This window comes from Perognathus longimembris, chromosome 2 (assembly GCF_023159225.1).
Source record: "Perognathus longimembris pacificus isolate PPM17 chromosome 2, ASM2315922v1, whole genome shotgun sequence".
In the NCBI taxonomy this organism is placed as follows: Eukaryota; Metazoa; Chordata; class Mammalia; order Rodentia; family Heteromyidae; genus Perognathus; species Perognathus longimembris.
In genome coordinates, this window is record NC_063162.1 from 13,991,492 (window position 1) to 14,019,345 (window position 27,854).

Sequence of the window (27,854 nt, forward strand, 5' to 3'; positions counted from 1 at the left end):
GAGAAAAGGGTCTGTGACCACCACTAGCCAAGTCTGATTGACATCACACCTAAGGGGGACATCGGAGGGGGACTCATGTTCCCACCGCTGAGCCTTGCCCAGGACCTCCAGCTCCCTGGATACGAACTGGGAGGCTGGAGTTGGCACATCTAGCTTGCTGAGGGCTTGAAGGCAGAATTCCATGGCTTCCTCTAACATTCCAAATGGACTTGAGCTCCAAGTCAACTCATTTTCTTCCTTAGGAAAATGAGAGTTGGAACAGACTATGCAAAGGACATGACAAAGCCTTCCCTGGACTGAGCCCAGATGTCCCACGCACAAGAACTTGCTGCCTGCTGGCCTTGAGTGGCCACGCCCTGCGCCCAGGGGCAGCCAAGGCCTGCGTTCTGCACACTGAAGTAGGCCAGCAGGCTGGGGGATGATCTAGATTTTCATCTTATGGACATAATTGCACATTTCAGCTCTTTCTACTTCACACTCACACACAACATTTGCAGTGTGCACGCTATTTCCCTAATTTAGCCCTCTCAGTTTTCCTTAAAAAAAAAAAAAGAGTAACTGTCTTATGAGACCAGGAGGACTTCCTAATGTAACATTCTAAAACTTCTTAGTTTTGAATTAATTTGAAACTTAACAAGAAAGTGGCAAAAACCATTAAGTAAGTTCCTCAGCCAGGTGCTGGTGGCTCATGCCTGTGATCGTATCTACGCGAGAGGTTGAGATCTAAGCATCATGGTTCAAAGCCAAGCCCAGGCAGGAAAGTCTATGAGACTCTTATCTCCAAGCAACTACCACACCAAAAAGGAGAAGTGGAGCTGTGTTTTAAGTAGTAGAGTACCTTGAGCAAAAAATCTCTGGAACCATGACCAGGCCCTGAGTTCAAGCTCCAGGACCGGCAGGCACACAAACAAGTTCCTGTCCTGTGAACTAGTTTTTTTTTTTGGCCAGTCCTGGGCCTTGGACTCAGGGCCTGAGCACTGTCCCTGGCTTCTTCCCGCTCAAGGCTAGCACTCTGCCACTTGAGCCACAGCGCCGCTTCTGGCCGTTTTCTGTATATGTGGTGCTGGGGAATCGAACCTAGGGCCTCGTGTATCCGAGGCAGGCACTCTTGCCACTAGGCTATATCCCCAGCCCTGTGAACTAGTTTTACTGGCTACATAACTTTAGCATTTTATCCCTCGGCATCAGTGCACATGGCCTTGGGGAGCATTTGAGAATTGGAAGCACAGGTCATGTCCATTTGCATTCCACCACAGATCTAGCCAATCATGGAGTTTAACAATGCTATAACATTAGCACCAAGTCTGAGGCCCTACTCTAGTTCTGTAGGTTGTCTTCACCATGTTCCAATTTTCTTGCTTTCTCCCACCTTTGTCCTGCATAGGATCACCAGTTGCACTCAGTTTGCTAGTTTCATGTCTCTTTGGTGCCTATTTAATCTGAAATCGGAACTGTTTTTGAAAGATGCTTTCTCTGTGGCCTCCAGAACAGGTAGAGGGTGGACACATGCAGGAGAAAACCCCTAGGTGGGGAAACTACAGACAGTCACGGGACTGAAGGGTCTCTGTGCTCCAGTAGTTGCTTCAGGAATTGTATCACACACTTAAACACTGAGACGGGGGATCTGTGAAGAGCTGTGTCTATTTTGGTCTCATGCTTTCTTTCAGAGATAACTGTTATGTCCTGCTATCTTCCCTCAGTCTGTGGAGCAGTAATTACACATCCAGGGTGGCAGGCCCCCTTCCCAGGCCCCCTGTCTCACAAGCATCTAAATCATCCCATTATCCTATCACAATGGCTCTCGCACTCATCAAGCAATTTGTTTTAATTATGCAAATCACTTCACTCTCCTTTCAAATATCTGCTGGGGAGCAGTAAGCCACACAGGTCACCAAAGGATGTGCCTATGTCCCCAGAGTGAAGGAGGTGCCCAGGGAAGCCTGGCTTGTCCCGGAGCCACCCATCTCCTGGGGTTGAGGTGGAGGGGAAGTCCCAGGAAAGGGGAGCAAATGCAAGAAGGAAGGGTCCTACTTCTGTGAGGAGGCGTGAAGTATTCCCATCACATGACACAGAGCATGGGGACAGCTGAGGGAGAGCAGGCCCTAGGCAGACACCACGCCTTGTACCCTACACTGCAGCTGCTCCCTTGGCTTTCTCCTTCGCTAGATTCAGCAAGGAACCAGGACTCACCCACACGTCTGCAGGCCACCTTCCCCGAAGGTGCCTGATGACAAGATTGGTCCTGGGAAGGGGCTGGGGGCTCAGAGCATTCTGGGCTCGACACGATTTCCCGGAGTCTTGTATGGAGTTTGTGTTTCAAATAACTATGTTTCCTCCCATCGTTAATAATGCAAACTGGGAGAATATAGAGAGTCAGAGGAATGAACAAGGCAAGCAGGCAGGCCAGCCCCTGTAGCTGGAAGCCTCAAGCAAACATGAGGGGGACTTCCCTCCATTCTACTGTATTCTATTGACATTGGTCAGTGGCTCCATGTCTACAGGACAAGGGCAAATACATTTTGTACAATATGGACTGATTTGTTTTTCTCCCCATTCTGAGGACTGAACTGAGGGTCTTATACATGCTAGGCAGGAACTCTACCTGCTGAGCTACAATTCCAGCCCTTTTGAGACAGGTTCTCACTATGAAGTTCAGGGCCTTGAACTCACAATCCTCCTGCCTCAACATGTTGCATTCTGGGACTGCAAGCACGTATCACAATGCCTGGCTCTATTTTTGCTTTTAATCATTCATATTTAGTACTGAGCACACATGTATTTCTGCACTAAGTCTGCAATTACCTGCTGCCCCAGGTAAAGAAGGGTCTTGGGAAGCAAATAGCCAGTTGGTGAAGAGTATGGGTTTTGAGACCAGACCATCTGGACTCAAATCCCAGAATCCTCATTTAGTGTCTACGTGACTGTGAGTCTTGGTTTTGCCATCTGCAACAGCAGACGAAGGAAGCAGATAGCCAAGGGTTGCTGTGTAAAAGGAGATAAGACCCACAGAGAGGTTAACTCTGTGTACCTGACTTAACAGGTGGCCACACAATAAATGCTAGGTACTGTTACTGTTTTTCTTACTTCCACGTGGACTGAAAAGTCAAGTTCCAGCCACAGATCTGGAAGCTCATGGCAATCATTTCCCCCTAAAGAATAGAACTTGTAGGACAAAAAAATTAGTAGCTGTTAAATTCTGCTTTTAAGAATATTTCCTATACATGGAGCAATAGTGAAAGAACCCTGAATGCAAAAGTTTCATCTTTCTCAGCCAACCCCAAATGCTGTGGAGTTTTTCTTAGCTCACTCCTTTCATGGCCGCCCTGTTATCCATTTCACCTGCCACTATCCAGTCTCACAGTTGCTTAGAAGAGGACTAGTAGCATACTTAGACTGTTCCCTTTCCCCAGCTAACTAAGAAAAGTTCATGAAGAAGAAGAAGGACTTATCTCCCGGCACTGCTTTGAAAGCCATCACTGCCTCTCTTATGGCAAGACTCACAATGTGGACTATAGGATCTCTTGGGCATTTTTTGTTAATTAGAAGCAATTATTTCTCTCTTCTTTTGGAGCCCTTCCACTGGGAATCTAGTTCCCGATCTCTTTATTGACGATTAACTTGAACACAGTGACTGTCTCTTCAGGTGATGTTCACAGGAACACGGATGGCTTGCGGCCACAGCCTTTACCTAAGGCCTAAATGCACACTTATATTGGAGCCTGTTTATAAACCATCTCTTAGTGGCATTTAGCTTTTCTCTTCTTTAAAAATAACATTTCCTTAGCATGCCACTCTCCATCTCCAGGTCTGACCCTGACTCCACGCCCTACGTCATCCACTTCATTGCGCCTCTAATGCACAGGCCCACTTCCGCCTTGCTCTCTGCCGACCCCTCCGCCCCCACTCTTGCACAAACTCTTTGCCAGAAAAGGAGCGCTCAGGGGATGTCCTCACAGCCTGATGCCAGCATCCCTTCTTCAGAAGCCCGCTGTGGCCTCCTTGGGAAGGGGAAGTCTTTCTCCTAGAGGTTTCCCAGATGTGGTCTGGGATCTGCCTCATTACCACCATCCGGGAACATGCCAGAAATGAACATTCTCAGGCCCCTAGCCCCACCTATGGCGTCGGGAACTCTGCTTTATCTTCACGAGTCCTTCAGGAGGTTCTGACTACAGCTTGAGAATCACTCGCAAGCAGTCCTTTGCACAGTGAAAACTCAGCATTCATCATACTTACTCTCCAAATTGGTGTGATTATCTGATTAAGGTCATCTCCCTCATTATGCAAAGGTCAGAAACTATCCTGATTTGCTTTTTCTCTTACCATTGTTTCCCTAGAACCAAAAAAGTGCTTAACACATAATAAATGCTCAGTGAGTATTTTCAATGAATTACAAATCAACAAGTGTAATACTCAAAAGGACAGACATTATAATAGAAAAAAGAATTTAAAATATGAACTAGTAATTTACAAAGTGAGCTATAGAAGTGGTTCACGTTTTGGCAACTTTAACTAGTAGACAAAAAAAAAAAAAATCCCAAACAGGTCAAAGGAGGTGATGTCATTTCCCCCTCACTTATCAGGCTAGTGAAGGTGAGAGGGAATTACCCTACCCAGCCAGGACTGTTGGGAATAATCACTGCTGTAGGAATGCAGGTTTTATGTAGTTCATTTGGAATGCAACTTGGCCTCATTTGGAAAAATGTGAAGTGACTAAGCAATGCAACCCTCATTACCTATAAGGAAAGATTAGCACATGTACACACATGCATGCAAAGATTGTACATTCTAATACTGTTAGTAACTGTAATTTCCAAATGTGTTTGTGCATGCACAACACTGAGTACTCCACAGTCAACAAAAATGATGCTGGTGGCACAAATTAATTGATGTGGAACAATGATGGTAATAGCTGGCAAAATGAACAATCCTCAACATAATTAAAAATCTATGTTTATATGTATATACAATGACTAAATATAAATTTATCCAAAGGACTATTAACAGTGTGAGTACAAATGATCTTATTTGTAATGCCCTAAATTACTCCACTTTTCATTACTGCATTTTATAGGAAACAAAAAAATGGGAACAACCTGTTAAACACCAAATTTAGCAATACCACGAGGAAGGTAAAGTACTTTTCTAAAACCAAACCCAACTACAGATCATTCTCAAAATCTAAGTCTTGCATTGTTCACTGACTTGGACTAACCTTGCCACAAGTCATCTTCAATCGTGCAATCAGGAATTGTCTGCAGCTGACCACAATGACCCACACACCGAGTTCTACGGGCACAGACTGGGATTAAATGGCTGGCGACTGAGAGCACAGAAGGCAGACCCCATCCAAGAATTGCTGGCAATGAAGAGGAAAGATCCCAAGTCTAAGGATTCTGGGGGGGGGGGGGGGCATATCCGATGGTGCAGGGCAGCACCAAGCACCAAAGGCAGCTGGCTGACTTCAGTCAGTGGGGAGTCTAAGTAACTCCTTGGGATACTGGAGACACTACCATAGCAACTATGTAAGATATTTCCTTCCACTTCCCTATTTGCTTGCCCTGAAACGATCCCCACCTTTGGCATGCTGCCATCAAGAAAGAGTACTGTGGCAGGAATCAGGTGGATAAGCCTATCTATGGAGAATGGGTGATGGCTGGACAGCGCATAGCACCAGTATCTGATTGGTATCAGGATTATCACTGATTTGGGTATCGAATGGGGGTAATAGAGGGAGGCTGAAGGCCTCAGTGACCCTCTAGGGTATTTTCCTAAAACAACACCTGAGATGAGGTTTACTCATGAAACAGGTTCTAAACATATTCTATTACACAATATAATACAAAACCCTCCCAAACACAGGGCTGGAAAGTCTCATAATTCAGAGACGCAAAGTCCTAACTGCATTAGGGCAATCAATTCAGTTCTTGCTTCCACAAAGCAGGGGAACATGCTCTTAGCACCAACAGCACAAAAAGAACTCGGCCTCGCCACCTCCTGCAGGTGGGGCATGTACAATTACTCTTGGCATGAGGCTCGTGATCAAGGCCGGCGCCGGCGGGGACTTACTCACTGATTCTCTACTCACCAATGTGGCACTGCTAATAGATGCCTGGTGCCAAGTAGTAAGGGCTACTGGGGTACTGTGTTTTTGGTGCCTAAAGGCAGGAACCGAGGCTATACAAAAATACCCTCTAGCTGTGTCACTTACACTTTAAAAAATTGATCCTTTTGTTGGGTTGGTCTGTGACCCCAACCCCCAAAGGGCACAGCTGTCTGCACCTGCCCAGGACCTATGTCAATTCTGAAGGCCTTGGGGAAGGGGTAGGCACAATTTCAAGTGAAAATGTTCACTTCCAGCCAGTGATAGCCTCATATTCGACAACCCTCTTCCGGGTACATAATAATGAGAAAGTGGAATACTGAAGCTAATGACTACATATCTCTTGCATAATTACAGTGACCTAGGATTATTTTTTAAATGCCACATCAGATGATTAAAATGAGTCCTGTTGAAGTTATAACATCCTAATTCAAATCTCCTGCCCAAATATACTTGCAGAACCTAACTGCATTTAAAGATGGATTTGGCAAACTCAAAGAGCACTCAGATTAACACAGGGCCAAAGTAATTTCAAATTCACTGTAAGAAGCCTTAATGATGGATCCTATTCCAATTTGTAGGGACCTCTCTTTGCCTTCCTGTTTCTGGGTAACTCTCAGCTTTCCCTTCAGGAGAGAAGAAAGTTGTCGGCCTACTTTCGTCTGCCTTCACCTCCAATTTCACTGCTCTGGTCCTTGAGGGCCTGGCCTTTATGCCCTGCAGCTGCAGAGTCACATCTGGATCGACTGCAGAAAAGGTGTCTTGAAGCTACAGGAAACCAGGCCTGCAGCAGCTATGAGATAAGGGATTGGTCACCCCTCAGCAGGAAGCACACATCTACCAGCATCGGGACTTTCCAGTCTATTTTATTTATGAAAAACTCTACATGAAATCTGGAAAATAACACTGTAATATCTGTACTACAACAGTGGTCACAGAAGAGCCATTTAACTTCTCTAGACAAGAAGGTAGGAGAAGTACAATTCTGTCCAGAGCATCAAGAGGAAGACAGCTCATGGCAACATTTTATGGCGCTCACTGGATAGGTGTTTAGGAAACAAAGTAATACTGTGCCTTATAGCAACAAAATTGTTATGTACATATACACACATAGGTAGGTATCTATCATCTGTCTATATCCATCCAGAAGGAAGAAGAAGAGAGAAAAAGAAACCTGGCACTGGTAAGAAATTCTGCAATAGAATCAACAGTTTTGAAACTCAATTGTGGAGAACTGAACTTATTTTTCTAGCTTATAGGATTAAAACTGGATTTCAACCCAGAGGTAACACATTGCCATTGACATTAAGAATAACGTCAGGCTGTGCAAATATTTTTTTTCTTTAAAGAAAATGTGGCATTATTAGTGAGAGCAAGACATAAATGTTATGTTTAAGGAAAGAAAGCCCTTATTTGTTCCCCAACAATCATAACTCAATCAACCAAACAAGGCTTTCCCCTCCCTCAAGCCACCACCATAATGGGAGTTTTGTGTAAGCTCCTTGTTTGTACAAAGGCCTGCCGATGCAGTCTTAAAGGGTAATCCTAAAGCTGTTAGACTTAAATTAAAACACATCTTGCCAGTAGATCTGTGTTTTTAAGACAGCTCTATTTAAGAGGGCCAGGCTGATCGCACCGGGAGATAAATCCCACACAATCTCAGCACGATCACTTCAGCAAACATGGGCCCCGGCAGTGTCATTTTCTAGCTTTTTACCTTGCACAAGAGCAAAGATCTCACAACCACTTTGCTAAAAAGCCAGCAGGTTCCTTAAGACAAACATATGGTATGCAGGGGTCCTAGTAAGAGGTTGTCTTCATTTTTTAATTGACCTTAAAAATACAAACCTTAATGCTTGCGTGCACACTGGCTTCAACCGTCACTAAAACAGAACAGGCAGACAAAGTTCTGTGTACTATTTCTGCATTCTTAAGTCAACTTATGGGAACTTAATATCACGGATCAACACACATCTGGATTGCTTACAACTTTCTGGCTTTTGTAAAAACGAAAATCTCATCACTGTCCCCACCCCAACTCATACACACCAGTAATCAACATTCCACAAACATAATTCTACAAGATGAGTCTCAACACTATGGTTTTAAAGTTGAGAACAAGGTTAGCTCAAAATTGTTCAGGTATCTATTTCCTCCTCCCTAGGTTTCTATTTCTTCCTGCAGATTTCTGTCTATGTGTCCCATTTGTGTCTCTACTGGTCTTCCTCTTTATTTCTGGCCTTTTGAGACTAGGCTGACATGACTGCAGCATTGCCACACCGTCCTCCTCATGGCAAGCTCCTTGGTCACTTATCAGAAGTGCATTTCTGTTTGTTTTGCTTTATTACAGCATCCACAATCACCAAGAGCTCTGAGAATTCTGGGGTTGATCAGTCCCCATGTGACCCCAGTCTTGGGATCCGGGTAGTCTTAGATGGTTGGAACAGGGAGGAGACCGGGTTGTTCACTGTGATGAGGTGAGCATGAAGGTGAGAGCCAAGGGAATAGAGAAGCACTCAGTTCCTTTGAATCTGCTTCTCCAACCAACTAATCAAAATTCCTTCATGCTTTGTGTAGGTGTTATGGCTCGGTGGGAGGATTCCTTGAATGCAAACTGAAGAGAAAAGTGTGTGTGTGTGTGTGTGTGTGTGGTCTGGACTCTGTCCCTGAGCTTTATGCTCAAGGCGAGTGCTCTACCACTTGATTCACAGCTCCACTTTTGGCTTTTTGGTAGTTTATTGGAGATAAGAAGCCTACAATGAATGTTTCTTGCCCAGAGTGGCTTCGAAATGTGATCCTCAGATCTCTGTCTCTTAAAGTAGCTAGGATTACAGGCATGAGCCACTAGTGTCTGTCAAGATGACTCTTTAAAAGAAGTGGTTTGCAACTGAACTATGTCTGTTGTCCTTTTCTAACAAAAGTATTTTCTAACGCAGTGTCACTGAACGTTGGTTTAGAAGTGCACGTGAATGAACTTAACGCACTCGGGGAATAAGAAATGGATTCTATTAAGTTTATTAGCAGCTCACAACTTGATACTTCAACAGTGGGAGGAAAACGATCCACCCAGACAATTGGAGTGGAATGAACCTTTGGCTTTAACTACAGCTAATAAGTGAAACCTAAGAATGCATTCTGCATCTGAAGACCTTGGGGTCTATTTTTACACTACCCGATCAAACCAGGAATGAACGCTCAAGCTGCTTCCTCCAGCCCTTGGGGTCCTGGAGTTTCTCCAGTCACACCTCTCCACATCAGCCTGCCTCGGGTTTAACTTGGCTTAACTTGGCTCTCAACCAAGGATGCCTTTCTACCAATCAGATGCCACCCCGCAGCTCCCCTCTGGTAGCTGGCTGGGGACTGAGCAAGAGATTCATCTCAGAGGCCATTTTCACAAAGCAGGGTCTCAATGGTGAACTCATTTGCCACCTAGCTGGAAGGCCGTGGGAGATCCTCCAGGCTCCAGTGTTCGAAAGAAAAATGCTGCATACAAACAATATGAAGTACAAAAACCTTAACTGAGAGCTGGCACCTCATTCAGTCCTTACAACCAGCCTTGCAGGGCTCCCGTACTATCTTTCCTCTTAGAGGAAGCAGACTTAGTAAGCAAAGTAACATGCCCAAGGCCACACAGCAGAGAGTGGTAGACTGGAGTCGGAGACACACCTCTCCCAGGAGCCCGCACTGTAGACCGCTGTGCGCTCAGCACTGCGGCTGTGGCCAGGGCTTCCTCCTGCAATGCTGGTCTTGCACACTTATGCCCTGGAATTGCCTTGAGGTGCATTTTTTAAAATGCAGATTATTGGATCCGGCCTCACAGGTTCTGACTGAGCAGGTCTGGGATGGGGGCCAGGAATCTGTCTCTTTAATGGGCACCCAGGTGAAACGTTTGCAGATCACTGAACTTGAACTTGAGATGTGCAGTAGACACGGGTGATAGAGGCTGCCAACATTGAGCTGGTGGAGAAAACGATGCTCCCTCTGTACAGATGTGCAGAAGCAAGTGCAAGCTGGGAGCTTTGGGCAGACCTCAGGAACATGGTTCTCAGGACTGGACCACTGGCTTCAGTGAGACTGGTGTTCTGTTAAGTTTCCAAGGGACTCCCTGTTCTCCAGCGTTGTTCAGCCACAGTGTGGGCCCTAAAGTTATACTCTACTTTGTATTATGTAACTTTCCTTATTTCCTTCACTTGACAGCACTACAGTATTCACAAATAACTATAATGATAAAAACATTTATATAAAAACTATGAAGAAAAAACATTTATATGTTGTTTATATATACTGATGCCTAGGACATTGTTGTTTTTAATGGTGAGAATTATAAACAAACAAAACTTCCAGCCATAAAAGATGATTAAACTTGGACTGGCAGAGTGGCTTCATGGTACAGCACATGCTTAGTATGGGTAAAGCCTTGGGCTCTATAGCCAATGCCAAACAAAAAGAAAAATACAGCACAAGCAAAACAAAACCAGATTAGTCAAACTCCGCAGACATTTCGAACAGTGATTTGAAGCACATTTAATGACATGGAAAATGTTTGCATTATGTTAAGTGGAACAAGAAAACAGTAATTCAACTTTCATAAATTTTTTTTTTGCTATAACCAAGAACAAAAGATTACAAGAAAATTCATCTAAATGGTAGCGTGGGTATTTTAGGGGGTGTTTGGCTCACAGATGATTTCTATTTTGCTTTTACACTTTCGTGTAATTTCCAACAAGAAATATAAATAGTTTTCACCTTAAAAATGTCATTTAGAAAGTCACAACCACAAAGCAAGGAAAAAAAAGTGAAACCAAAGAGCTAGAGAGAGAGGCCCCTTTCCTGGGCGCGTTGCGTGTGCTGGAGTTCCCTGCCCCCCAAGCGGGTAGCAGTTCCATATCACTGGCACATGCAAGAGGGTGGGACTGTGTCCTTTGTACTCATAGCACCTAGTGGGGTACTTAACACCTGGCTACCTCTCAGTAGGTATCTGTTGTTATGAATGAATGGCTAACGGAGCTAAGAAAGCAGGACTCACCAGAATACTCAGGGATTTCTGAATTCTCCTGAACACCAATGTTGGCTGAATTATAGGTGTTTAATAAAGGTTTACTTTTCTGACAGAGATCACGTCAAAAGGAAGCATGCCCGCCGGGCAGAGCCAGCCAACTGGATGCCTCCCTCAGAGTTCAGGCACCACTCCAGTGGTTTGTCGGAGCCAGCCTGCCTAACTGTAAATGCTGTGTGGACCTGAATAGCCGATTCTGTCTGCCGAGAGAAGCAACCGAGGTAGGCCCGGGATCTTTATCTGCAGAAGCCGTCATGCCATAACGCACGGCTCCACCCCACCTCTTTTGGAAAAAGATTGATAAGCATAATGATGATGTTTTAATGAGCTTAATTGCACATTCCTTATGTTCTTGCAGAGTTGCCAACCAGCTACTTCAACATCCAGCAGTTTACTTGTAATAACTGCCCCCTTTCTCTAGGCCAGGGAGCATAATTACTCTTGCGGTAATCTTGCAGTTCAGCTCCTTCTCCCTCACTTCCCCTCCCTCTCTCTTTTTCTCGCTGTTTTTTCCCTTTCTGGGAATGACTCTAAATGGGTATCTTTGAAAAGAAGGGTGGCAGGCTGCTTTTGGTACACTACTTACCAAGAACCCTTTCATCAAAGAGGCCCTTGTGAGCATGCTCTCTCTGGTCATGAGCCAATCAGATCATCCCGCTGTCTGTTTCTGAAGGAAACCCTGGCCCTGGTATGCAAGTCAAGCCAGTCTGCAGACAGGCTGACTGCTCTCCCAGGCCAACCTGTCTTAGCTGACTGAAAAAAATGCTGAAGGGAAAATTACCTGTTTGGCTCCAGACGGAATTAACATTTTATATATATACATACACACACACACACAAGTATGTTTATTTTTTTTTGTTTAAAAGCATTTGCCTATCTAATATAGTTATTAATGTTATCTGGTCAGTACTTGAAACATTTTGAAATATGTGCAAATGCAATAAGGCTTCAGGGCCTGGAGGCAAAATAAGATGAATTTTCTAATTAAATGACAGAAAACTGTTTGGGGATTAACGGATGGCAGCTCTAATCTGTTTATTGGCGCTGCTCTGCACAGGGACCTTTGGTCTATAGATAGGCCTAGTGCACTACCAGGACAGGGGTACCAAGCCCTCGTAGGTTCCCCGCTCCTCCTCTATATCACACCCTACCTGTATCAAGTGCAGAAGGAGGGCAGCATAGCCCTACCTGTGGCTGATGATGGCCTCTGCCCAACGACAAGCAAAGCACATCCTTTGAGCAGAGTCTACGAGTCTTCTAGGAGCCCCATCCCTTACATCCACTTATAAATACATCTTTGACATTTTAAGAGAAAGCTCATAATTGCGAAATATATTTGATAGTTTCTATTAAAAATACAGACATAGTTCCTCTTTCTTAGACCCATCATCCTACATTGTTGCCTTCCTCCTCCTTGGACATCCCAGGTTTATGAATACTTCATGTGCCAGCTACCTGCTCCATTCTAGGTTCTGGGTCAGCTGCCAGGGCTCTGGGACAAAGGACATGTTGCCTTGGTCCTTGAGGACAGGGTGGTCAGGTTTTGCAGCCCTTGGTATCGGCAGGATTCATGTGAGTGGTTACCCAACAGTAGCTTCATACCACTGAGTTGTTCGCCGTAGCACAATGCACAGGTAACACAATTGTTGTGCCTTGTATTTTTTTTCTTTGTACTTCTCATAATTCTCCAAAATGTCTACAATGAACTTTTACTTTTCTTGATATAAAATATGCCATTAAAAAGAACCTTTCTGGGAGCACTACACAGGCACATTCCAGAAATATATACAGAACAGTGAAGGACAATAGGCCAAGCAACCGTCTGTAATGGTAGAAGGGACTCGGAATTGAAAGGGGAATTTTAATGAGCAGGGCAACTTGAGAATCACAGCTGGCTTGGGCTAAGTTCCTGGGGTGTTAAATCAAGTAATAACAAAAATATGAGCATGCTTTACATATGAGATGTCATAACTTCCTGAGAAGTAAATAGCCCCATCCCCCCTGCTTGTTTCTCCTAAGGAATGTCTAATGTTTTTGCTTTGAGCTCAACATTTTCCCAAAGTTTTCTTGTACCCAAGTGTTCTAAACAGAATTTGAATCTGATTTTCTTGTGGTCCAGTGTACACATTTCTTTTTTTTTAAAATTTATTTATTAATTGAACACAATTTTTTTGACAAGGTGTTGTGCAAAAAGGGTACAGTTACATAGTAGGGCAGTGTGTACATTTCTTGTGATATCTTACACCCTGTTTTTCTTTCCCTTCCCTAGGTCAGGTAGACATATATACAATACACAGTGTTTCAAGAACATATACAGTGTACACATTTCTACAATATTGGGGATGGGAGGGGATGGGGATATGGCCTAGTGGCAAGAGTGCTTGCCTTGTATACATGAAGCCCTGGGTTCAATTCCCTAGCACCACATATACAGAAAACGGCCAGAAGGGGCGCTGTGGCTCAAGTGGCAGAGTGCTAGCCTTGAGGGAAAAAAAAAAAAAAAAAAAAGAAGCCAGGGACAGTGCTCAGGCCCTGAGTCCAAGCCCCAGAACTGGCTAAATATAAATAAAGTACATAATATTGGGGATGGGAGGGGTCACATGGAGTCAGAGCAGACTGTGTGTGTTCTGGTCTCTTCCTGGCTCCTACACTCATGCCTTTGCAGTTCTACAGCTCTCTTCTTACAGTTTTAGACTTGACCCAGCAAAGATGTTTGGAAATTCTCTGATGAGTTGATTCATTCTAACCTACAGGGCTTCTTTCCTGGGAGGATTTTCTCTCTCTTTTGTAAGCCCCACAAAGTTATGGATGTAGGCTGAAATTGAGGCTTTCCCCATCCATGGAGAGACAGAAATAAAGAATTCTTTTCCTATACATATATTCACAGAGAATAATCCTATGCTGCTTCTGGCTACATCTACTCTGAAGGTAGAAGATAAATCTCTCTCTCTCTCTCTCTCTCTCTCTCTCTCTTTCTCTCTCTCTGTGTGTATGTGTGTGTGTGTGTGTGTGTGTGTCTGTGTGTGTGTGTGCATCATTGTCTTTTTCTTTTGTTTTCGCATAGTTTCTTTTCCCATACCAAGAGAATAACAGGTATTTTTCTTTGCCACATTATATCTCCGAATGGCTAATGAAAAACATGATGAAAAAATTCCTTGCAAATACCACACAATATAGTATGAGACCTATAGATAATAATAATAATATAGGTTTAGTCTCAAGAGCAAATCATTATCCTAGTGGGAAAATGCCCACTTTTTTTTTTTTTTTTTGAGATGGAGGGGGTGTCTCATTAAATTGCTCAGGCTAGTTTTGAACTCCTAAGTTCAGGTGATCTTCCTGCTTTAGTCTTAATGACACAATACCAGACAGGCCCTGATGCTCACTTTTTAAGCAAAATAAACATGTCCCAGAATTTGCATGAAGTCATCATTTAGGAAAAAATAAAAACCAAAACCCAAGCTCAGTATCTTTTCAGAGTTGAGAAAGGTAACTGTGGACATCTGTTCTATCTGATTTGAGGATTAAGGGGAGCATCATTTTTATATTCAGGAGAGAGAGGTTTCTTAGCCGCTTCTCTAATATATATTGCAAAGGCATTGTGTTTTCAAAGGTAAGTTGTTGACTCGAATAGCGGATAACGCACTGCAACTCTAGACACGTTACAGGCAGAATGCCCATGGTCCCACCTTCTTGCTACTGCAGCAGCTATTTTAGATGACCGAATCCTTTAAAGGTGCATTTCTCAATGTCTAAATAAATCCAACTTAAGAAATTTTAATCAGGCCACATCTTACTGGATATGTAACATATGGTTTCAAAGTCTATAAACTATGGATCTCTATTACAGAAAAAGGGATTATTAAGGGAAAAAAAGAGCACATTTGAACGAGCTGAAAGACCCAAAGAGCCTGAGCTACCCCCAAAAGCAAGACAGACAGCTGAGCTATCAAAATCCCATGCAATAAGGCTGAAGGAGATAAACAGCAGATCACCAACCAGGTACTAGCATTCTCCTTCCCAGTAGAGTGATACTACCGTACATGGACAGTGTGGTACCAAAGATGGCAATGGCTTGCCAACTGGAGGGGATGCTGAGTCGGAAGTACGTTTATTTACCAAAAGCAAATGGGCTCTCACGAAACTCTGACAGCTATAGCAGGGGCAAGATACATTTTCCCAAAGCAAGAATCACACTGTTGGTGTTTTCAGATTTCTCAACTAGAACAAAGGTCCAAAAGTGCTAGAGCAACAGAAATACAGTGATGAGATCTGTATTATTCTTTCAGCAATTGTGGCAGGTGAGACAGAGACTCCACTGTAATTAGGTAGCAGCCCTACCTCTGAGTAGCCAATAATGCTACCAAGTAGTGCACTTGGGCCCCAGAAAGGGACCTGGAGAAGGGACTGAGAGGAGAAGGAGCAGGGAAAATAGACACCAAGAGACACCAAAGGAGGAGGCTGTGGCTGAAGCCAGACTAGACTTGGTCCTGGTGGCTCCTTTGGTGGTTTTGCTGCAGCACAGTGTGGAGTGACTGGTAATCAACACCTGCAACTTCTCATTCCTGGGTATCGCCAGGGCTTCTCTGTATCTGTTTGTGGTTCATAGGTACCTGTTGCCTATGCCTAGTTATGGGATCCACTCAGACTTTGGTTCTTTTCAACTTAGAGAGACTTGCCTTTTCTGAATTCTAGGCTAAAAGAACTGTATTGCTGAAGAGATGTTTTGGGACATTAGTAGTCATTCCCCTGGTACCTCATTGGATAAGACTATGGTACCTGGTACCCATCAGAGAATGCTGCTCAATCGTTGTCTTCTTACCACCATGAAAATGCTTCCTTGAGCATAAGGGCCACTATCTAAAAGAAGTTAAACACTTAAAGTGAGTGTGTAACCAAGGAGAGCAGGAACAGATCTGCAGCTCACCTTTTCAGGTACACGGTATGGAAAATTACCCTTCCCTGAGACTTGCTTATTGCACTGTTCTAAAATGCAAAATCTCTAGGATGCGCGAGGACTCCCAGACTCTTCCTCCATTGCTTCATTCCACTGGAGAGATACCCTTTTATGGGTCCTACTTACAGAGGTGGTTGTAATTGCTTCTAACGAAACTATGTATGCTAGAAGAAACAGATGATATTTTAAGGGCTTTCCTGAGAGTCCAGCAGAATACAAAATAGTTGATTTGTTTTATAACTGTTCATCCCTCCCCCACCCACTCTCTCTCTCTTTCTCTCTCTCTCTCTCTCTCTCTCAGGTTATAACAATAAACAAGACCATACCTCAAATTGCCCTGGGAGGTATTCAGAAGCAAATGTGAAGGGTGAGAAGTCTAAGCTTCTACAAGGACACTCCCAGCATTCCTAGGGATAATTATCCTTAGTTTCTCTGCCCTTGTCTCTACTCTGGTATTATTTTCTCTCTTTAGCTCTTACAATGTTTCTAATAGTCTCTCAAGGTGCACACCTTGCTGCCACATAAAAATTATCTAACATTAAAACAGTAAGGTTTTGCCTAATCATGCTACCAGGTTACAATCAATGACATGGATAAGATAAAAATAGTTCCCTGAATTGAGCCTAGGTTCTCTTGGGGTGAACATCCACAAACATTGGAGGACATGAGTTCCAACAGGAGATATGGGGTTAAGAGTTCTTAAAGCCACACAGTCTTGATGCCAAGAGGATCTGCATGAAAGATGATTATGTACAATCAGTCAGACTTTTTTGGTGGTACGGTCAAGCAGAAAGCAGGGCTGACTTCAAGGAGGCAGTGTATTGAATGGAAGACACTCTGTGGACCACCTTTGCTTAAAATGATGGAAGTCATGTGCTTATCACCAACCCCTAAGTCTCCAGGCTCTTGCCTACCACCAGATCTTCCTCTTCAGGGGGAGGCTGCTTCATTGAGTTTTCTGTTCCCTTTCCAGGCTGTCCTTGCTGGACCTCACCAGTGCACTGTAACCAGGTACCAATGCTTATGAAATAAAGACAGTACAGTGACAGAGTTGGCTAGGTCTAAAAATCTGACTACTTCATGGACAAAGACCAATATCTCTTGGTAGATACTTCATTTTCTTCTTGCCCTTTTTTACTTTTAGTCCTTTTTAAAGGAAGGCCTCAGTTTTTGCCTGGGGCTGGTGTCAGCCTGAATTCCTCCCACCTATGGCATCCTGCATAGCTGCATAGCTCGAACTGTGGATGAACTCCATCACCCCTGGCTCATTCATTGAGTTAGGGAGGGGGAAGAAAGGGGCAGGTCGCACTATTTTTTTTTGCCTAGGTTGCCCTTGGAGTGTGATCTTTCCAACCTTCTCCTCTCAAGTAGCTGGAATTACAGGTGTTCCCCGTTGAGTTTGGCCCTAAGGACTTTCTTCTTCTTCCTCCTCCTCCTCCTTTTTTTTCCCCCCAGTCCTGGGGCTTGAACTCAGGGTCTGAGCACTGACCCTGGCTTCTTTTTGCTCAAGGCTAACCCTCTACCACTTGAGCCACAGCGCCACTTCTAGCTTTTTCTGTTTATGTGGTATTGAGGAATTGAACCGAGGGCTTATTGCATGCTAGGCAAGCACTCTACTGCTAAGCCAGATTCCCAGGCCTCTAAGGACCGTCTTAAAATGAGTACCTAGTAGAATAGTTCTTAACCTGTCTGGGAACTGGCCATCATTCTCTGGAAATGAAACCCACAGTACTGGAATTAGCTTTCCCCACAGCCTAGGCAATTGGTCTTACTGGATGATTTTGTAAAGCTTGAGTTGGATACTTCAACCTAAGCCACACACAGCTTGGTTCAGCCAGTCCTCCACTCCTGATATGCCACATCACATCCGTGCATTTTTCTATGACCCAGGTGCTTCTGTAAGCATCCGGGAATGGGAAGATTAGAAGCTCAGGAAGAAAAGGTACCGTAGGTTCTTTTCCTAGTAATTACTGGACATGGCTATCCCTCTATCTAATAGCTAACAGGGGCTTGTTATGAGCTCTACTGTGTGCCTACAAGTGCTGGGTGTAGCATCTGAGGTGACCCAGGCTCACTGTTTGCCCTCAAGAAGGGTGCCTGCTCTCTGTGAAGAACACATCAGGGCTCCCTCTACTGAAACACAAGCTACACATCGGGCAAATTCATCTCCAGTCCTTAAGTAGAAAGGTGCCTACAGCATTAGTTCCTTTTCACAAGTATTTCACACCCAGCACCAAACAAAACATTGACATTATTATGCAAAACTGTGAAACTTGCAGTAACCACACTTACAGTTACAAAGCAGAGGACAACACCCAAACACCCAGGAAGCAATAGAAAAAGAAGGGAACAAAACACATAGTCCTATGCTGACTCTTAACCCTAGGGGAAAACCAACTAGGGAACTTTCGTTTTCCTCTTGGATGTGGATTCCAGCAATCCCCTGTGGTAGGTGTGTGTCTATGGAAACCTCCCTTATCTCAAAGATAGCCGGGCACGGAAGGCTATTGTTGCCTTGGAAGAAGTAGTATTTGCTTTTTCTTCTATTGCACAATATCGAATTACAGAGACCCTGATAAAATTATGCATTCCTAAGCACCAATGAATGCCATTTTACAGGAGCGTCCATGCACACACTTTGTCAAATGTCATTAAAAATCAGGGATGGCTTTGTTGAGTCTTAGGGGGTAGCCGATGTCACTGGAATGCTCCTGACCCTCCAGCTGGGGCAGCGGGAGGAAGGGACAGGTCCCTTATTCTCCCACCAAAGCCTGGCCTGAAACTCTGAAGCCCTTTCTCCTGCCAGGACTATGTACAAGGTAGGTAATTCAAAATCAGTCTCTTTGTTTCCTCCCCAAACACAATAATCTATTTAATAGTACGGAGGCTGCACTGCTCTTTTGAAAAGACAACATGCTACAAATACAGTTGATTGCCTCCTCCCTATTCATCTCTCCCGCCAGGAAACCACTAACCCTGAAGCTGGTTTCTGTCCCTGTTTTTTTTTTTTTTTTAATACTTTTACCACATTATTTATGTGCCAATAAATACACATAATACTCTCCATGTAGCATTTTGAAAATCATCTTTTCCATCGATGTAATAGTTTCATGATGTGCATGTGTGTGTATGGTCCATTATTTTAACTTCTATAGTGTATTCTATTGTGGTGACTCTCCCCAGAACTGATGGACATGGGAAGTTGCTTCCAAGATTCTGCTATTCCACTGTTGCTATGAAAGCAATGGTGGAAGTACTGGCCTCTTGCCAGTGCCTTTAGGAATTTTTCTTGAGGTCTTCAGACTGAGGTACAGTGGAAGCTTAAAAGAATCAGTTTCTAGATCCTCCACTGTTACATGTATTGTTGGCTCCAAACCAGTCTTCGGGGACTACATCTATCACCCAGGCATTGAGCAGCTAGCTCTTCGCCCTCTCATTCCTTAAGTGCCTTCTTCATTTGACTAAATTGCTCTGCCTGGAGGTATAAAAGCTCCCATAGAGTCAAAAGCAGAGAAGAGGGGCTGGGAATATGGCCTAGTGGCAAGAGTGCTTGCCTCCTACACATGAAGCTCTCGGTTCGATTCCCCAGCACCACATATATGGAAAACGGCCAAAAGGGGCACTATGGCTCAGGTGGCAGAGTGCTAGCCTTGAGCAAAAAAACAAACAACCCCCCCCCAACTTAGGATATTCTCAACTTTCAATGGGGTCATGACCTTGTCCATGACCTTTCCCTCTCCTCATGTATTTTCAAAGAATGTGGTTTTTCTGAATCTTGTGAGACAAAGATGTTAGTGAGGGAGATGTTCTGACAGTAGCAGCTCCTGTCTCCTAAAGCTCCCTGATCCACAAGTCTGCCTGCCTGACCTCCTCTTTCATTTCCCACCTCCTGCAGGACCGGATCAGAAATTGTATTTGGGCCATGAATGAACACTTTTATTTAAGTTGAAAAAACTGAAGTCAGGTTCGTTCCATCAGAACGTGAGTCTGCTTTGGCTGGTTTATTTGACAATAAAGACTAGTCTTGCTAATTGGGTTACACAGTGGCTGTTTCCAAAATTTCAAGTTAATTAACTACAAGATTTAGATTAAGATCTATTTAAAGCATAATAGATAAAAGTATTTTCCCCAAGATAAACTCTTGGCAAAGAGGGATTTACATAAACAATAGCTTGATTTCCCCAATTCTGTCCAAGTGGATTTAATGAAACAAGGTGCCTTAGAGTAACAGGTGCCATTTGTGGGTGAAATATTTCTGCATCTACATAGTCACCTAGAGCACTTCTTGCTTTCAGAATAAAGAACTTGTTGGGCAACCTCCCCGAAGCTGCTGTGTAATATAAGTCTAGAGGAAGTCCGATTGGCCTTGTATTAGAGTAGATGACTCACCAACTGTCCAACTGAAGTAGAGTCAATTTAAATTGCTTTTATTGCTCTGCACTGAGAATCTAACCACCTGAGTTTACCAAAAAAAAAAAAAAAAGGCGCAGCCTCTCTTGCAGTCTGTCTTCTCAGGACAAGGTTAAATACAATCCCAAGTCTGATCGCTGGATCACTAACCTGAGGTGATGGCACTGCTGTCTATGGATGGACGGGCAGGGCCTGTCTGCTTGGAGGAGGCTGCCCTCAGGCAGAAGTGCTAGTCCATGCTCACCACAGTTAGCAGAGTGTCCTTCATCAAGACCCTTTCTCCCCTGGGTCTCAGTTTCTTCATGAGAGAAGGGGCTGTCACACACATTCTCCCCTCTCATGGCGTGAGCCAGTATTTCCCCTCCATGTTGATCTAGGAGCCCCAGGATCTGCAGTTGTAGCACTGCATTGTCATTGCACCCTCCATCTGGGTGGTGTGACTATGCCAACCACTCCTGGGAACCTTTTAAAGGGCAACACGTGGGGACCCCTCTATCTGTCCAAGGACACAGGCTACTTCTTGACAGCCTGAGTTTGCCACATTCTCCTCTCTTCAAGAACTTTTCACCCAACTCAGTCCTCTAAGCAGAGAGCAAAGATGAATAAAGCCCATACTAAGGTTTTCAGGAACCAAAAATTAATTTTACTCTGTTGATAATATTCTTATATTTTGTTCCTAGGAGAAAAATAAAAATGATTATAGCTAGTAAGGGTGATTGGGAAGATGATAAAAACAGCCTGTTTGCTTTACATTTGTCACAGAGGTATGTTCAGTGAGTATTTGGGGGAACTTCCCACTTTCATGGAAAAATTGGAAGTAAAGTGGGGTCCTAAGGACGAATTAATCAGAAGGCAAGCTCCGATGTCTGGCTGCTTTGGTTCTAATCTGGCTTCCTCTCTTGCCTGCGTGGCTGCGCAGGGTAAGTGGTTGAATCTCTCTGAGCCTCATTTCCTTCACCTGTAAGCTGAAATAGCCCCATTGGGTTCTTGTGGAGATTCAAGGAACTAAGCATGTAAATATACTCAGCCCAGGAACTGGAGCATAGTAAGAATGAGAAATCATGATTAATATATATTGTTATCAGGCAACCTTCTATTTCAGGAAAGTGATTCCATTGACTTCTAGTAGAGGAGTCTTGCAGATAAGAAATCAAATCCATCATTCATGATTACTTTCTCTCTAGGACAGTTTTCCATTATAAAACGGAAAGGCAAGTCAAGTTTGCTGTGTTAATTTTGGTTCACAAGGTGCTTCTTAGGACCTCTCCATTTGCCTGTAAGGTCAGGTTGATCAGTTCACGCTTGTTAGTGTGAAAAACTCCTTCCCTATCACTGCTTCTGCCACTTCCCTTATCCTGTCTTTCTTCTGGAACAAGTGGACTTGCAAGACACTTCACCCCCTGTTTTGGCAAACATACTTGTTCTGTGAGAGAGAGTTCCGCTCTGTGAGCAGCAAAGGTGACTGACATGGGAGGGTTTATCAGACAAAGCCTTTCTTCTACAGGTGCCAGGATCCTGAGGGCAGGGCCGGCTTCTCCCCTCTCGTGAAGAGTGTTCCACTACTTCTGAGCCGTGGCTCTGAGGGACACCAGAATGAAGTTAAGAGGATCGTACTGTATTTATCAGTCGCAAGGGCAGAGAACTATTCCTAGCCGTATGACAGGATGTGCAACAGGGTTTCTAGAACATAGATGGAGTAGAAACACTGAGTTTTGTTATCTGCAGCCCTGTATCATGATACCTTTATTCCCCACAGAAGTGAAATTCAGTCTTAATGCTGGCCCAAGGGTGGTCAGGAATAATGCAAACTTGTTTTAGGATTCTGATGTGTGTGTGTGTGTGTGTGTGTGTGTGTGTGTGTGTGTGTGTAACAAATGTTGAGGAGTGGCCATCGCTCTCTCCGTGTTGGCTGAGCAACCTGGCCCGAGTCTCCCATGAAACCAACACAGCTTCTCTGTCTCTGTTTGTCCCTCACTCGTCTGGGCCTCTGCAAGAGGCCCAAGCAGCATGCTCACATGGTCAAATATTGTATGTTAGATTTGTAAAAATGAAATCTGAAGCTGCAATACATTATTGTGACTATTATCTCTTTCTACTGTGTGGCCTGCATGGGAATGTGGGCACCTGGGGGACCTGGCTAAAGGGCAACTGAGTGAGGGACAGTCAACTTCAGATACAGTGGTGTACAATTAAGTCCATGCCTGGCTGAATGACTGCTAGCCATCTTGGGCTAGAAACACTCTCTTCTAGGGCTGGGAATGTAGGTGCGGGGTTATGCTGTGTGAACATGGGAAGAACCTCTGGTATTTGGAGGTGTATGGATGGCAGAGGAAAATTAATATATGGGTAAACTTTGGTGTGTGAACAAAATTCCAAACACTCCCATATGGAAAGAAGGTGAGTGATGTTTTCATTTGAGAGCAATCTTAAAAACTTACAAGATATTATAGTAGCTCTCTCTCTGATCTGCAGTTTCAGTTATGCCATGGCCTAGAAATAGTAAGTGGAAAATTTCAGAAATAAACAATTTACATTTTAAACAACTTATTAGAATGTGCTGTTATAAGTATATGTCTTATTCTTTGTCACGGTTGCCAATTTCTTACTGTGCCTAATTTATAAACTGAACTTCCTCCTGGGAACGTAGGAAGAAAAACAGCTTACAGCTTGGTGCTATCTAGTACTGTATAGCTGAGTCCTATCTGAGGTCTTGGAGCACATCCTCCTATAGATAGGGAAGAACCATTGTTCTAATGGGGAACCATGGAACTGTTATATAAAGAAATGGCCAATGATTATACAGGAAAAACTTTCAGGAAAAAAAGTACTACAAGTGTATACCGAGCACTAATAAAACCATGTCCACCCCCTCTCCCCATACATTGCATTATTTGCCTGCTTTCAGAATTTTGTTGCCTTTCATTTTCTTGGCCTAAACAAATATGAACTTGCACAACTGACCGAATTTAACCTTTCTCCCAGACGGGACCCTGGTCTTTTGACCTTTCAGTTCCACAAGGCCCAGAACCCACCACTGAGAGCTCAGTGCCATACTATCACCCACTTGTAGGAAGAGTCCCCGAGGGGAGGCAACGATACCCTGGGTACTTAGGAAGTGCTTCAATGGAGAGGGAGACAGTCTCGGTCTCCCCGCTTTGGGAGCATCTCAACCAAGTGCACATGAAGAAAAGCATGGGGGAGACTAGAACAGGAGGACCCCTGCCGGCCAGGAGAGGAGGGGAGAGGGGGATGGTCAAGGATAAACAGAGGAGCCCTGGGCTCTGTGTCTTGCTAGTATCTCCTTGCCTAATCTTTTGCCACCAACTCATGAGCTGGTGCTGCTTCACACCTTAGGTCCATATTTGTTCTGGCATGGAGAGCTTTGGGGGATGTTAGGAAGGGAATGGAGTGCCTTCACCCCATCCCTGACAATCTGGGGAGTGCTCTATAGGAAACAAGTATATTACTATTTTTAGATTTTTTTTTTTTTTTTTAGAACTTTAGTCAGCTTTGTTGTGGCAAGAAGGTAGAGGTTTGAACTGAAGGGACTGAGAAAAAAGGCAGGGAAGCCAACTCTGAAGCTGAGCTCATGGGCCAGACAAGAGAAGATGTGAGCTTGACTTTGGATTTTCCTGCAGTGGACAAGGGACTTCTGTCTCCCTGCCATGAGTCTGAATCACACAAAATTCCCATTGGTTTGTAGTTCAACATGAATTGAATATTGGCCATTTCTTAAAGTTTAGCAATTAGGAATGTTAAAAACACAAACCCACAAAGGAAAACACATGCTTCCCCTGCCCCCCACCCATGCACACACACAGGGCGGGTCCCAATACTGCATCTGGATTTCTTCAGGGTACAAATATCTCCTTGGGGGGGTTTCACTTGTCTCGTAAAATATTAAAGAAGGGTGTTCATCATGGGATGTCTTGTACTTTGATTTCTGTATTACTTGCTTCCTATGTGCCTAGCAGAAATATTTATTATCACTATTTTTTTTAAGAAAGGAAGAGAAAATGCAAGATGTAGCAGCAAAGTCTCCCACTGTCTCCCCATGTCTCCCACATGGGGGTGGGAAGTTCCTGAAACTTGGGCTCAAGAGATGAAGCTTAAATGAAGACTTCAGGAGGCCCTCACCTTCTCCCTGCTCTGCAGATACCTATGCGGGTGTTGGCCAGCAGGGGAGGAAGTGAAAGACGGGGATGTTAATAGTTAATGGTTACCAGCTCCCCACAACCTACAAGGAGAGGCCACTTTACCCTTGGGATCAGCTCCAGTCCCTGCTGCAGCTCACAGCCAGCCAGAGAGTGGAAGCCAAGCCTTTTCTTAGGAGTAGAGACCAGCGAGTGAAAGCATGAAATGAAGACAAAGATGACTGCACAAGTCATCTCTGGAAAGAAGTACACACTGGTGAGTTGCATCTTGTGTACAAGCTAACGTGAGTGAGGAAGATTTACTATGGGGTGTGCACACCGTTTCAGGGGCCCCTCCATAGACTTCCATGGCACAATGGTACATTTAACCCCTTGCATCCTAGCCATGTTCTGTTTTCCAGATGAGTGCAAGGGCTGTCATGTTCCAGATCTGGAAAGCATAAATGGTATTATCTTTGTACATACAAATAAAAATCAATTCATTTTCCAAATGTTTAACTCATTCAGGAAGAGACACATGTGAATAGATCTCAGCTAAATCAACATTAGCAAATATCTTTCCGCTTATCAAATCAGGATACATTAGATTCAATAAGTGTGCCTGACTTATAAGTCTACAAATAAACTGCTATTTTTCTGAAACGGCATTTTGATTTATCATTTGTGTTTCCTGTTCATTTATCATAGCTTTGGGTAACTCTCCCCTTAAAAATAGAAGGAAGTAGTTCATCTGTAAAACAAAAACATCTCAATAAACTCAAGTCTCTAGACTATAAAAGGATTGCCTTATCTTCCTGTGAAAACGATCAGAGGACAGACATGCTGACTAGAAACTTTTTCTGAATTGAGGAGATCTGCACAAAACCCTGGAATGAAACGCACTGTCCTTCACTGAAAACCATTTGGCTACCTTGATCAAGCCATTTGTGGAACAAATCTTTATTCTGCTAGCATGCTTCACAATACTGGAGCGAGAGAAGCAGTGTGGGGCTGCTTCTGCCTTATGAATTCAGCCACATCTCCAAGCCGTGTGAGATTCCTCAAGCCCCCAAACTCGGGCCCTCTAGCGACTAAGGACGGTCTGACCTGGCTGTGCCGTGTTGGAAGGCAGGATTCTGTATCAGGCTGTTTACTTAACACATGTCACATCTAAAATAAGGATTGCTTTGGCTGAAAAAGTGAGTCATTTATAAATGTGCATTTATAAGGGCAAAAGTCAAGGCAACTGTGCAAACCACTTGTCAACGAATTTAGAGGAAATTGTGTAATCAACTTAACATACCAGTTAGCCTTTACCTGCAAGGTCAAGCTCTGAGTTCCTGTGTGTCACCATGCTAGCCTATTAATCACTCTGCAGGAAATTCCACATTTTTCTTTAGATTAAACTATAGAAAGTGGGGCGTGGACAGAATATAGAAAGGATTTCCTATTTGTTTCTTTGTTTCCTCTAACTTGCTTGATGTTTCACAAGTTAAAGTATTTTTTTTTTCACTAGTCTGCTACAGAATTTAAAGTAAGTTTGAAGTGATATATTTCAATGTGCATTGCTAACGGGCATTTTATCATACAAAGGTAAGTCTAGGTATGTAGTGGCTGGGTGCCAACATCTGCTGCAGATTTCACCCAGAAATACCAGTAACTGAGAGAGAGAGAGAGAGAGAGAGAGAGAGAGAGAGAGAGAGAGAGAGAGAGAGAGAGAGAGAGAGAGAGAGAGAGAGAGAGAGAAACAGACAGAAGCTACTAAGTTGAAACCTATTTCCCCTTTTTCATTCTACCAAGAAAATTCAGATGTAATTTAAGATATCCTAATTTGGGGTATTTTAAAAAATCACCTTCTATTACCTTTAAAAATGTTTTACCTCAAAATGTCTTCCTCTTACCCTCATTTAAAAATAGCTTTATGACTTCACCCACTCAAAGTTTAAAACCCAGTGTGTTTTAGCATATGTACCAAGTTGTACAAACACGATCACAATGTATTCTAGTACATTTTCCCCTCCAGGGTGAAATCCCAAAGTTGGCAGTATAGCTCAGTAGTGGAGAATATGCTTAGAATATGCAAGGCCTGACTCTGGGGCTTGAACTCAGGGCTTGAGCACTGTCCCTGGCTTCTTTTTGCTCAAGGCTAGTGCTCTACCACTTTAGCCATAGCGCCTCTTCTGCCTTTTTCTATATATGTGGTGCTGAGGAACCGAACCCAGGGCTTCATGTATGCGAGGCAAGCACTCTACCACTAGGCCATATTCCCAACCCCAAACTACCTTTTGTCTCTATAGATTTGTCTGATTTGGAGATTTTAGACAAATAGACACAAATAAAAAAAGCATGAATTTTAGTCTGCTTTCTTTCAATAAGTATATTTGAGGTTTATCCATGTTAGATCAGCATTTAATTTCTTGTTATGGCTGAATAATGTGCCACATTTATCTAGGCACAGGCATTTGAGCTGCTGCCACTTGTTGACTGCTATGTGTATTGATGTTATGAATATTCTCCAAACTTTGGTGGGATGAATGTTTTTCATTGGTGAGGATGAATGTTTTCATTTGTCCCAGGACTGGAAATGTTGGGGCTTGTTGCTAGTCTATGTTTAATATTTTAGGGTACTACTTGTTTTTTAAGGAGTACTCCACTTTGCATTCTCACTAGCACAGTGGAATGATTCTAATTTCTTCACAACCTTACCAATACTTAAATTATTGTCCCTCTTTTAAGAATTTTAGGTATCCTAGTGAGTGTGAAGTAGCACTTCACTGTGGTCTAAATGTCTTTTGTATTTTTATTGTTTTGGTCAGCTGTGGGTCTTGATCTCAGGGTCTGGGTGCTGTCCCTGAGCTCTGTTGCTCAAGGCTAATGTTTTAGCCGTTGAAGCCACAGCTTCACTTCCGTTTTTCTGATGCTTAATTGGAGATAAGAGTCTTACAGACTTTCCTACAGGGACTGGCTTTGAATGGCAATTCTCTGATCTCAGCCTCCTGAGTAGCTAGGATTATAGGCGTGAGTCACCAGTGCCTGGCCTAGATATCTTTTAAGGAAATGTTCACAGGAGGATTTCTGTATTGTTTACTGTGGCTAGTACTGAGGTTATTTACAGTTACTGTATGGAGGATCAGATGAAAGAGAGGAAAGGAAGCACACACCACACTCAAAACAGCCCGGAGAGTGGGGACAGAGCTG

At 43.7% G+C, this 27,854-nt stretch overlaps 1 protein-coding gene and 1 long non-coding RNA gene across 3 annotated transcripts in view; both read right to left on the reverse strand.

Annotated features, from left to right (window-relative positions):
* Window positions 1–27,854, reverse strand: part of Vti1a (vesicle transport through interaction with t-SNAREs 1A) — a 312,552-nt gene that overhangs the window by 36,626 nt on the left and 248,072 nt on the right. The window lies entirely within an intron of this gene.
* LOC125346057 lies at window positions 1,097–27,452 on the reverse strand. Its single transcript, XR_007209857.1, has 3 exons — window positions 27,285–27,452; window positions 12,303–12,307; window positions 1,097–1,133 (listed from the first exon to the last, which is right to left on the reverse strand). It is a non-coding gene; the product is annotated as an uncharacterized LOC125346057 (long non-coding RNA).